Consider the following 12,250-nt stretch of genomic DNA (forward strand, 5'->3'; position numbering starts at 1 on the left):
ACACACACACACACACACACACACGAATAGAGAGAGAGGGGGGAAGTGAGAGTGAGGGAGGGAGAGAGAGGTGTGTTGGCAGCGCCATAAACGTTAACGACTGTGTACCGATCACGGCCTTATCATGGGTTCGATACCTGCTTATATGACGTATGCGCTGCCGTACGATTGCCGTGTCCGTGTGTATAACTACCACTGAGCAGGCCATAAATGCTCGTCCACCGCAGGCTGCTGACTGATATACACGCACAGGTGTGCCTATACAGTCGACCCCGCATGCAAGACTCACTCACGCAAAACACCGAAAGTGTCCGCTTTAGAAAGATGACCGCTCTGTAGACAGGGTTAAGAACAGCTGCATCCATGTGGAGCAGAGGGAGGCGGTGATAGGCAGGTGAAATTGTACATATCGAGGACACATGTGAAGAAAAGGAGACGGTTGACTGACAGGTATGCACGCGGGAATCAGATGTGGTGGGGAGATGGTGACGAGTGTTTGCAAAGGCGCTATCATTGATTGTTGTTTGGCGTCAATTTTCAGGGCAGAGCGGTCAGTTAATTAGTGTTCTAGCCTCTAACTAAGCATAATATACTCACCCCACCCCGCCCCCCCCCATTATACCTAAGCCGCATCACCACTGCCACGGCTTTGGTACTCATCACCTTGCAACATTCACTACCCTTAACATAATCATCCACCCATCCTAACCCCCTCCACTCTAGGCAGTCCTAACCCTAACCCTAAGACTAACACTAATCCTAACCCTAACCCTAACCCTAACCCTAATCCTAACCCTAACCCTAACCCTAACCTTAATCCTAAACATAATCATCCACCCATCCTAACCCTCTCCACTCTAGGCACTCCTAACCCTAACCCTAACCCTAAAGTGCGCGTGCGTGCGCGTGGGTGGATGTGCACACGTGTATGGCGGTGTGTGTACACTGATATGGGTGTAGCCGCTCACCGTACACACAACAGAGCGAATATAATCGCGTTCTGTTTGAGAACGCGATGAATAATACATCGGATGCCAGCAAGCAACGTCGTGGAGACGCGTCTATACTAGCTCCCCGTGTTTATCCCTCGCCGTGTCCACAACCAACCTACACCTATAGCGCAGCGCTGTGATCAAACATTGACAGCTGTTCATCCTAGGATGCGCCTCTCTTCGCCTCCCTCCCCACATCCTTTTCTATATCTTTCGCCAGCTCACTCCGCGCTCTCTTTTCCGTCGCGGTCTCTTTCTGTCGGACTCTGTCTCTGATCCCCCACTCACCTTCGCTCTCTCTCGTCCTCATTCACTCTTGTTTTTTACTCGCCCTCTCTTTCACGCACACAAACGCGCGCGCACACAAACGCAAGCAACTAAGCTCTCACGCACGGACGAACGCACGTACGCTCGCTCGCACGCACGCACGCACGAATTTCTTACCTATTCATATCTCCAGCCTTCGCCATTTCACTGTAGTCGCAGCTGCGCGACAAGCCAGCGTTTATCAGACAAGTTCTCTTTCTGCAAGAAAACAACGCGCAGGAGTTACCGCGCATGCGCACGTTCACGCGAAATTAACACAAGCGCAACATTCCAAAACAAATTCGGCCAAGCTGGCTAAATATAACATAACATGGTTAACACGTCCGTTATAGAAGCAGGCACATCGAGCTCCTACGCGTACACATCAGTGATATAGGTTCAAAGGACGGAAGCGCGTTTTTTGCACTGCACTGAGCTATTTATTTGCGAGTGCTGGATCGCAAAGCGCGGAAAATACGCGTTTCTCAGCGCGGACGCGGCGTTCACACGCGGGGAATCTCGTCTGCTTGCTTTGTCTCGCTGCTATACCGAGGCTGCGGCGGCAGCGTCGGAGGTGGCTGGCGGCGATATTCGACACCAATATCCGCCGTCGACGACTACGTCACGTTTATTCGCACGCGCGCACGCGAGAGAGAGAGAGAGAGAGAGAAAGAGCGCGAAAAGCGCGTTTGCGAACACCGCGTTTGCGAAAAACGCGGCGTGACGACGGAGCAAGCAAAACAGAACAAAGTAGCAGCTGAGCTTGCTCGATCCGTGTGCTGCTCCCGCGGGATGGCTTCAGTTGCTAGGATGTGTCGGCGCACTCCCAGCCTCCCACCAGGATGCCGGTGCGAAGAATGGCGGCCGGTGGCGCGGTACGTGACGTGCAGACGAGAGTCGACGAACGGCGGCCATTTTAATTGCCGCTTTTGTTGAGCATTTCTCTCTCACACACATTCTCTCATTTTCTCTTTTTTTGTTTTACTTCCTGTCTCTCCTCCCCTCTCTCTCTCTCTCTCTTTCTCTCTCTCTCTCTCTTCATCTCTCTCTTTTTCCCCTCCCACCCTCTATCTCTCTCTCCCCCTTCTCTTTCTTTCTCTCTTCTTCCCCCTTCCTTCGTCCCACCCTCTCTTTTCCTCCAATTCTCTTTCATGTCTTTTTCTCGCTCTCCTCCTCTCTTTCTATATCACGCTTCTACGTTTTCTCTCTTCCTCTTTTTTTTCTCTCTCTTTCTCTCCGCCTTTCTCTCTCTCTCTCTCTCTCTCTCTCTCTCTCTCTCTCTCTCTCTATCTCTGCCTTCTGCCTCGTATAATACGTGAAGCATACATCATTCTCTAACTTACTGCTGTCTGGCCATCGTTCCGTCTAATTCATCAAGAAATGCCTTCAGCATCGTGATCCTGTATCTCTGCTCCGCCAATTCACTCATAGATCTGAAGCGAGAGAGACAATGACGCAATATCCATCCAACAAGAGAACGACTTAATGGCGAGAATGAGTTTCAATGAGAGAGCGATTCACGTTTGTCTTCCATTCGACGTTCGGCGCGCAGGAGACTCGCGCGATCGTAACGATTCGGAAATTTATGAATAATAAATATCTTGATAAATACATCGTACACAAAATGTCGATTTTACGCGGCGATAAAACAGATTTGAAAACGCGCAGATATGCACTGCTAACGACTTGCCAAAGATTGTCATCGAATCGGTGATTAGGACTAGAGAACTAGCGCCCGCTGCGCCCCTTAATGTCATTTATCGCGGCGTCGGGGAGGAATCCCGCTATGACTGCAGGCTGAATGCAGCGATTGCTGAGATGTTAGATGATGTGTACACGTTTCCCACGCGCACCTGTCTTCATCACCATCGCCAGGCAACGACGTGTTAACGGATGCAAGCGTTCGCGCAAACTCAACGAATCCGAAAACATTGCCAGTAATAACGTGCAAATTAGTTTATCGAATATTTTTAGTGAAACAAAACCGACAGGATTTTAAATAAGCGAGAAGGCGTTTGCAGAAACAAAATAACGGAAGAAAAATACATTCTCATGAGAAGAATATTTCTGATTAAGAAAGATTCATACCTCACCCAGAGCCTTCGGCATCTATATTCTCCACAGCAGAATTTTCTTTAATCGTTCATCTATAGTACGTCCATACCTACTTCCTATACTATTAGTCGATCAGCTCGCTCTTGTCCTCTTCCCCTGTACGGTTTTCAATCCTATAACCGCGTCAGAAGTCGTCTTCCGGTCAACTTCCCTTATGGTGACGCACGACATCGCGCGTAATAATCACGCGGATCTCAACTTTAGTCCGATGCAAGAACTCTTCCGTCGGTGCTACACTTACAAGGTGCATATAGAGCTTCCGCGAGAGACGCACGCATCGACGTGTTCTCACAAGATCCCCGGCGAAAATTGTGCGCAAAAAATAACAGCGATGGCAGACTGGTTAATTATCACTCAGGTTTTCCTATCAGCCGCCATTGCTACGACCGGAGGACGTTGTGAGTTGGCGCACAGCTACAACGGCACGCGCAGGATATTAAATTTGTATACATAAACGCGGACAGCTTGATATTAAGTGAAGATGTATTTCGTTTAAAACGCCGCCTGGTCACACAACGCAAGCAATAACGTCGTGTCAATATGGGCAAGTGAACGTGTTTGTGTCCAGAATGTTTGAACAGCGCGTGCGCGCTCGCTTTCGATTACACTATTGCTACTAAAGAGCAGAAACACGTTCGATATCTACATGCGATCATAAAGTACCAGCTCGCTAGAAGGGCTTCTCTAGACACTGCGATATCTTAGCTCATCACTGGTACATTTTCTATGTATGTTTGCCGAGACGCACGGTTTTGCGCACCCGTACTAATACTAATATAAAGTATAACTCTACTACAACAGCACAGCGTTTAAATAACGAGTGAAATAATGAAGGAATACGTGTTGCAAGCGATATAGAAGGAGACGCTATAGAAAGAAGATGCGGAGGCTTGCACGTTAATTACGTAAGATACGCTAATATAATACGGTATAATCTAAAATAGTATAGTATAGTATAGTATAGTATAGTATAGTACAGTATAGTATTTTAGACCCCCTAACCTTAGGCTCACACCACTGCCTACAGCAACAGGACACGCGTCTTTTTAGGGCGGAAGTATACATAGCGCCAGCCGTACATCGAGCTTAAAAGAATAATCGATTGATCGGCCTGTTGTTCCGCACCANAAGAGAGAGAGAAAGAGAGAGAGAGAGAGAGAGAGCGAGAGAGAGAGCGAGAGAGAGAAAGAGAGAGAGAAAGAGAGAGAGAGATCAGCCTAAAGATTTAAGGAGATTGTTATTGACTGAACGTATTTAGAATACAAAAAGAAAGAAAGAGAATAGTTAGAAACAATAAGAATAGTTATTATTATCTGCGTCTTAATAATTTGTTAGAAACATGTTGAATGATAAATTTCGTAAAATAATTCGTAGAGGGTTTTTATACGCATTTATTTAGGATGGTAATTCGAATGACAAAGCGAACCGACTGTTGCTAACACGAAAGCCTTTGAAATTAACAATTTGAAAATTGCTCGCGTGTTTTTAGAACGTTGAGTACGCAAAAAGTTACTAAAACGGAAACATTGGAAATGAAAATTACTTAGAATTTTTTTAAATAATGCAGGCTATATCGCCGTATTTGTTCTGCCTAGACCAACGATAAAAAATAAAACAAGCATACTCAATCATTACGTCCTTGAATTTCTTCCCGGCGCGCATTGTAAATTCAAACGGTTTCAAAAAGTCGGTGTTACCACGAATATATCTCAACTATGTAGTTCAAGGGAGCATAAATATTATGCATGGGGCGTTACTTAGACCTGCTCCCAAGTCGTTTGGTGCACGCAGGTTTAATAATGCATAGCATTGGCGTCGCATCCGTCTAAAAGGCAAACATAAATAAGTTCGTGATAGCTGTTGGCGATGAAATCTGAGGAACGTGTTTTTTTATTGAACAGAAAATGATTACCCCCCTCCCTATTTTTTCGAAAGAAAGATTAACCGTGTGTGTCTTAATTAATAATAGAGAAAGAGCGAGAAAGAGAGAGAGACTTTGCGCCGGGCCGCGCGATGAGATGAGAAGCGGGTAGAAGACGAGAGATGAGAGACGGAGACGAGAGAGAGTAGAGAGAATGGAGAAAGAGAAAGAGAGAAAGCGAGAGAGAGAGAGTAGAAGGAAGAAAAAAAAAAAAAAGGGGTAGGAGAGAGAGAGAGAGAGGAGATGAGACGAGAGAGGAGAGGGAGAGAGAGAGAGCGAGAACAGAGAAGAGAGAGAGGAGAGGTAGAGATGAGAGATGGGGTGTAGAGAGAGAAAGAGAGAGAGAGGAAGGGGAGAGAGAGAGATGAAGAAGAGAGAGAGAGAGTGATGGAGACACACACACACACACACACACACACGAATAGAGAGAGAGGGGGAAGTGAGAGTGAGGGAGGGAGAGAGAGTGTGTTGGCAGCGCCATAAACGTTAACGACTGTGTACCGATCACGGCCTTATCATGGCGTTCGATACCTGCTTATATGACGTTATGCGCTGCCCGTACGATTGCGTGTCCGTGTGTATAACTACACTGAGCAGGCATAAAATGCCTCGTCCACCGCAGGCTGCTGACTGATAACACGCACAGGTGTGCTATAACATCGACCCGCCATGCAAGACTCACTCACGCAAAACACCGAAAGTGTCCGCTTAGAAGAATGACGCTCTGTAGACAGGGTAAGAACAGCGCATCCATGTGGAGCAGAGGAGGGCGGTGATAGGCAGGTGAAATTGTACATATCGAGGAACACATGTTGAAGAAAAGAGACGGTGACTGACAGGTATGCACGCGGAATCAATTTGGTGGGGAGATGGCTGACGCAGTGTTTGCAAAGGCGCATCATTGATTGTTGTTTTGCGTCAATTTTCAGGGCAGAGCGCGTCAGTTAATTAGTGTTCTAGCCTCTAACTAAGCATAACTATACCTCACCCCACCCGCCCCCCCCATTATACCTAAGCCGCAATCACCACCTGCACGGCTTTGGTACTCATCACCTTGCACCATTCACTACCCTTAACATAATCATCCACCCATCCCTTAACCCCCTCACTCTATACAGTCCTAACCCTAACCCTAAGATAACACTAATCCTAACCCTACCTACCCTAACCCTAATCCTAACCCTAACCCTAACCCTAAACCGTTAATCCTAAACATAATCATCCACCCATCCTAACCCTCTCCCTCTAGGCACTCCTAACCCTAACCCTAACCTAACCCTAACCCTAACCCTACCCTTACCCTAATCCTAACCTAACCCTAACCTTATACCTAACATAATCATCCACCCATCCTAACCCCTCCACTCTACGGCAGTCATAACCCTAACCCTAACCCCGTCAGCAAGTAGCTCTAGTCAATTCCTAGCCGTGCCCCACTTCGCACCTTGCTGTTTGAACGTGCATCGACGATCATGTGCTGGCATCGCGAGAACATTTTTACTGTCGCTGAAATCGCCGTCAAACGGCTCCGAAAGACGACAGTTGACAATCACCGTCTTTTACTGCTGCGCTTTCCTTTACATCGCTGAACTCTCTTATTGTTTCTTTAGCTTTCTTTGCTTTAGGTTTTTTTTATTTTTTATCAGCCTGGCCTAAATTCCCGCGCGTTTTCACAGTGTATACCCAAGCCACAAGTATATCCCCCAACACTATATATATCAGGAGTAGATAATAGGGATACACCTAACCTATTATCTACTCCTGATATATATATACATCGAGTAAAAATGTATCTGAAAGATATCAAGGTTTGTAAGTTTAAAAAATACCCACAGATGTTAGCGATGCTTCACACCGTACTTCACGACCTTTAAGTCAAAAGCACGTATCGGTGACAGGCGACGAAACAAGAGAGACGCCGTTCGAATTCAATTGAGGAAATCCGACGATTCTTCGCGATCGAATCAACACTATTTTCGCACAAAATTAACAGATGAGCATGCGTCGCTACACAGAGCGCCTGACAGGTGACAAATCGAATAAACGCCCACAGTGAGAACGCCGAAACAATTAAAGTTTATGTGGTGTCACGTGAGGGTGACAATGACGAGGCATACGATGATGCTGTAGTAGCTGCGTGGTTGGTAAATTAACGCGAGCAGTGCTATATATACTGGTGCACCATTATGTGCATGATTAACGGAAGCTAATTAAACATGATGCGAGTATAAAGCGGATAGCGATTATATGGAGTGTCACTCCCATTACGACCGTGGTTATTGCCGTAGTAATGTGCGCAAGTGGAGCGAGGTGGCGACTCGGGACCATTCCTAGTTTCCTAGATAAAAATGCCATGTGCCTGTTCCGGTTGATTAAAATCGCAATTTCTGCTTTCCCGCGAACCGGTTGACTTCTATCCCGAATCGTTAAAAAAACTATTTGCATTACCCGGTTCCGCGATAATGAAAACAGTCCCGATCCCGCGCTGCGAAAATAACTGCCCCTCTATCTCTTGTTTTGGGGGGCATCGTGAAACTGAATGTCGAGAGAGGGGTGCACAGTTAGTAAATATATATATATATATCGAAGTATTTTCTAGTATCTAAAAGACATTCGCTTGACATACTGCACCTCCTATGACGGCTCGTCTCTCCACACTGATGAGCACGTCTTCCATCTATTACCACGTTCGTCGCACACGAGTAATCACAACTATGAATACTCAGTTCATTGATCACTGCTTTTATTGACCGTCCGTAAGCACACTCTCATCAATCCCAGCGAAAGCAGCGCAGCCGAGTAGCATGATCCGATGCGGAGGCTGCGGAGCAATGATGTGGCGCGGGGATGCTCAGCTTCCGGATCCGCCGGAGGATGAAGATGCAGGATGAAGGTGAAACCATTTGTGTGACAACAATGATGAACGTAGTGGTTTCATTGAGCGACAATTACGCCAATGCTGATGATGAAGAGGAAGCGAAGCAAGGGAACAGAAAGAAGGAGAGGTGGAAGAGGAGGAGGAGGAGAAGGGGGAGAGGAGGAGGACGTGGTGGGGAGGGCGAGGAGGAAGAGAGAAGAGGGATGATAACGACACTGTTGCTGCTGATTCTACTAAAGAAGAAAAGAAGATATTATATTATTATGATTATGATTATGATGATTATTATTATTATGTTAAATGCGCAACGAACGTGTCATTATCACCGCTGCTCCCACAGCGCTATCTACATTATTATTAAGTAATCATTCTAAACAAAGCGAGACTTCGTGTACACGTCATCATCACACGTTACGTCATGTATGACGTCATTACATGGCTGCCATTTCGCATCGAGGAAACCGCACAGTTATCTGACTCACGCGCGTAACGTACACGCAGTGCGAGTACACGCGATGCTTTCGCACACTACACGATCAACAAGTTGTCGGCGTGGGCGACGGCTTTGATGTCACCGTCATTCCACTGTGAGCTCGTGTTGGCTTTGCTCTCCACAGCTCAATTTCACATCGTTCATGATCGAAAGCCGAAAAGCGCGAGTGAGTCGCATGAAGAGCGAAGAGTCAAGTCGTCATGCAACGCGTCGCGGAAAGCTGTCGGCGCGGCACGTGACCACTGTGAGCTTCCTGTCGCGCGCGGGAAACATCCGCCGTAAGAGGCGCGCGCGTAAAGTGTAGAATACCTAGACGGGTTCTCTGCGTGGAACGACTATATGTGGTGTAGTCTGCTTACGTTATATGCGCACTGCTTATACGCAGCGACGGCCGATGCAGCCATCGTTACTGCCGGACGCTCACACACTCGCCGCCGGCGTCACAATCCGTTTAGCGGCCGCTGATCAAACAAATATAGGAAATATTTTCGGAGTAAAACCTCATCAAAGGCGATCCGCCGAGGACATAAGGAACAACGCCGATTTCAATAACGGCCCGGACCGTATATGCACACACACACACACACGCACACACACACACACACATGCACACGACCACACACACACACACACACACACACACACGTAACACACACGCACACACACACACACGCACACACACACACACACACAACACACGTACACACACGCACACACACACACACGGCACACACACACACACGCACGCACGCACACACACACACACACACACACACACACACACACACAAACATACACACACACACACACACACACACACACATACACACACACACACACACACATATATATATGTATGTATATGTCTATAAATACATGTATATAAATGTATATATATATATAGTATATATATATATTCATATATATATATATATATATATATATAATACTATTATATATATCGTGTGTGTGTGTGTGTGCGCCGTGTGTGTGTGCGTGTGTATGTGTGTGTCTGTGCGCGTGTGTGCGTGTGTGTGTATGTATTTTATGTACGTACGTATGTATGTATGTATATTGATTCGATGGTGCATTGCAGATGCGTTCCATTTGACACGTTTCTGTGTTTATGTGTGTCTCATTCGCCCTCGCGCTATATATCCATTCTTTTCTGTCTCGCTCTCTATGCTCTCGCTCTCTCCCTCACCTGCTCCCTCGCTCGCTCACTCTCTTTCATGTTCTCTGTACATTACCCTCTATTATTCTCTCTCTCTCTCTCTCTCACACACAGACGCACTCTCCCCCTCTCTCTCCCCTCTCTCTTTTTCTCTCTCGCTCTCTCTCTCTCTCTCCCCTCTCTCTCTTTCGTTCTCTCTTCATCTATCGGTCTTTCCAAGCCCGTCACCCATGACAGCCAGGCAGCGTGGTCTCTCTCTGCCGGGCAACGCGATATATACATTACTAAACAACAGTTAGCCTCTTGACCCGTATATATGTATCTGTACCACATACGCCTACACCCACACGCGCACACACACGCGCACGTACGCACGCACGCACGCGCACACACACACCCACGCACGCACACACAGTGCTACACTTAGCATGGTATAATATAGTATAGTATAGTATAGTATAGTATAGTATATATAGATATTATAGTATAGTATAGTTATAGTAATTGTATAGTATAGGATATGTCATAGTAGTATAGGTATAGCCCTATTAGGCTATATATAGTAAGTATAGTAGTAGTATATATAGTATAGTATAGTTATAGTACAGTATAGCTTACTATAGTTTAGATGTTATAGTATAGTTATAGATATAGCTATATATAGTCTATAGTTATACCGTATAGATAGGCATAGCATAGTTATTAGTATAGTTTAGTTAGTATAGTATTAGGTATCAGTATAGTATAGTTAATAGTTATAGTATAGCTATAGTAATTGCTATAGTAAGTATAGATATAGTATAGTATAGTATAGTATAGATATAGTATTGTATAGTATAGTATTAGTCATCAGTAAGTTATATTATAGTATAGATAGTAAGTATATGTATAATGACTACTAGTATCAGTATATTATATATTATGTATAGTTATAGTATAGTATAGGATAGTACTAGTCTATAGATATAAATATATTATCGTAGATATTAATCTACCTCCGTGCAAACCATAGGACCCCGTAACTTAGCTCACACCACTGGCCGTCTAGCAACGAGGGACACCGGCGGCCCTTTTTAGGGCGGAAAGAAAACATAAGTCGCCAGCCGTACATCCGAGCTTAAAACAATAATCGCCACTGATCGCTTTTGTTGCGCCCGGTTCTTTATTCAGTCCTATCATCGTAGGCACGACGTCGCGACGACGGCGACGATGATGACGACGGCGACGGACGAAGCGTGACGAGATAATGTGAATATTTCGATGAGCGATAGCCGAGCGTTGAGCCCTGAGGGGCATGGCTTACAATTACCTGTTAGAAATTGCATTGCGCACTTAGAAAGAGACAGAGAGAGAGAGACAGACAGCCAGGACCAGCCTCACGACGACGAGAGATGAGAAAGCCGAGAGAGAGAGAGAGAGAGAGGAGGCGTAAGAGGAGGGATGGAGGGGGAGGGCGGAGCGAGATAATTGGAGCGCATCAGACAGGACGAGAAAGGAGAAGAGAAACAGAGAAGGCCGAAGGGGGAGGAGCAGAGAGGAGCGTGAGGCGGAAAGGGGAAGAATAAAATAGAAAGACAGAGAGACACAGAGAGTAAGAGATAGAGAAGGAGAAATTGGGGGGAGGGGGTATAGTGCAATATATATATAGAGAGAGATAAGAAGCAGATAAAGGTGAAAAAGGAGGAGAAATAGAGAGGTGTGAGCGAGAGTTAGAGAACTGGAAAGATAACTATAACGAGCGGCGTGGGGCGTTAGAATAAGGGAGAAACATCTGCACGTTTCGATGCGCATAATTCACTTTGTATTTTACGTGATTACTTGGTGACGTAAGAAAGGCTGCGTGCGTGCGTGCGTGCGTACATACGTGTGCGTGTGCGTGCGTGCGTGCGTGTGTGTGCATGCGTGCGTACATGCGTGCGCGCGTGCGTGCGTGCGTATGTGCGTGCGTGCGTGTGTGTGCGTGCGTGTGTACATACGTGCGTGCGTGCGTGTGTGTGCGTGCGTGCGTACATTCGTACGTGCGTGCGTGCGTGCGTGCGTGTGTGCGTGCGTGCGTACATACGTACGTGCGTGCGTGCGTGCGTGTGTGCGGGCGTGCGTACAAACGTGCGTGCGTGCGTGCGTGTGTGTGTGTGCCTGCGTGCGTACATACATACGTGCGTGCGTGCGTGTGTGTGTGTGCGTGTGTGTGCGTGTGTGTGTACGTGCGTGCACCAGCAGAACGTATGTCCCGCGCCACATCGCTATTGCGCAATTTCTACGGAAGCCAAGAGTGTATTGGACGCCGGAAGCTACGCTCACTCACGCACTCACTCACTCACTCACTCACTCACTCACTCACTCACTCACTCACTCACTCACTCACTCACTC

At 46.6% G+C, this 12,250-nt stretch overlaps 1 long non-coding RNA gene across 1 annotated transcript in view; it reads right to left on the minus strand.

Moving 5' to 3' along the window:
- Positions 1-2,727, minus strand: part of LOC106815755 — a 19,537-nt gene extending 16,810 nt beyond the window's left edge. Inside the window, exons 1-2 of the long non-coding RNA XR_001394788.1 lie at positions 2,638-2,727; positions 1,437-1,513 (exon numbers count right to left, since the gene is read on the minus strand). This is a non-coding gene — a long non-coding RNA (uncharacterized LOC106815755). The remainder of the gene's footprint in view (positions 1-1,436; positions 1,514-2,637) is intronic.
- Between the last annotated feature and the right edge of the window lie 9,523 nt (positions 2,728-12,250).

This window comes from Priapulus caudatus, unplaced genomic scaffold, assembly GCF_000485595.1.
Source record: "Priapulus caudatus unplaced genomic scaffold, Priapulus_caudatus-5.0.1 Scaffold1192, whole genome shotgun sequence".
In the NCBI taxonomy this organism is placed as follows: Eukaryota; Metazoa; Priapulida; class Priapulimorpha; order Priapulimorphida; family Priapulidae; genus Priapulus; species Priapulus caudatus.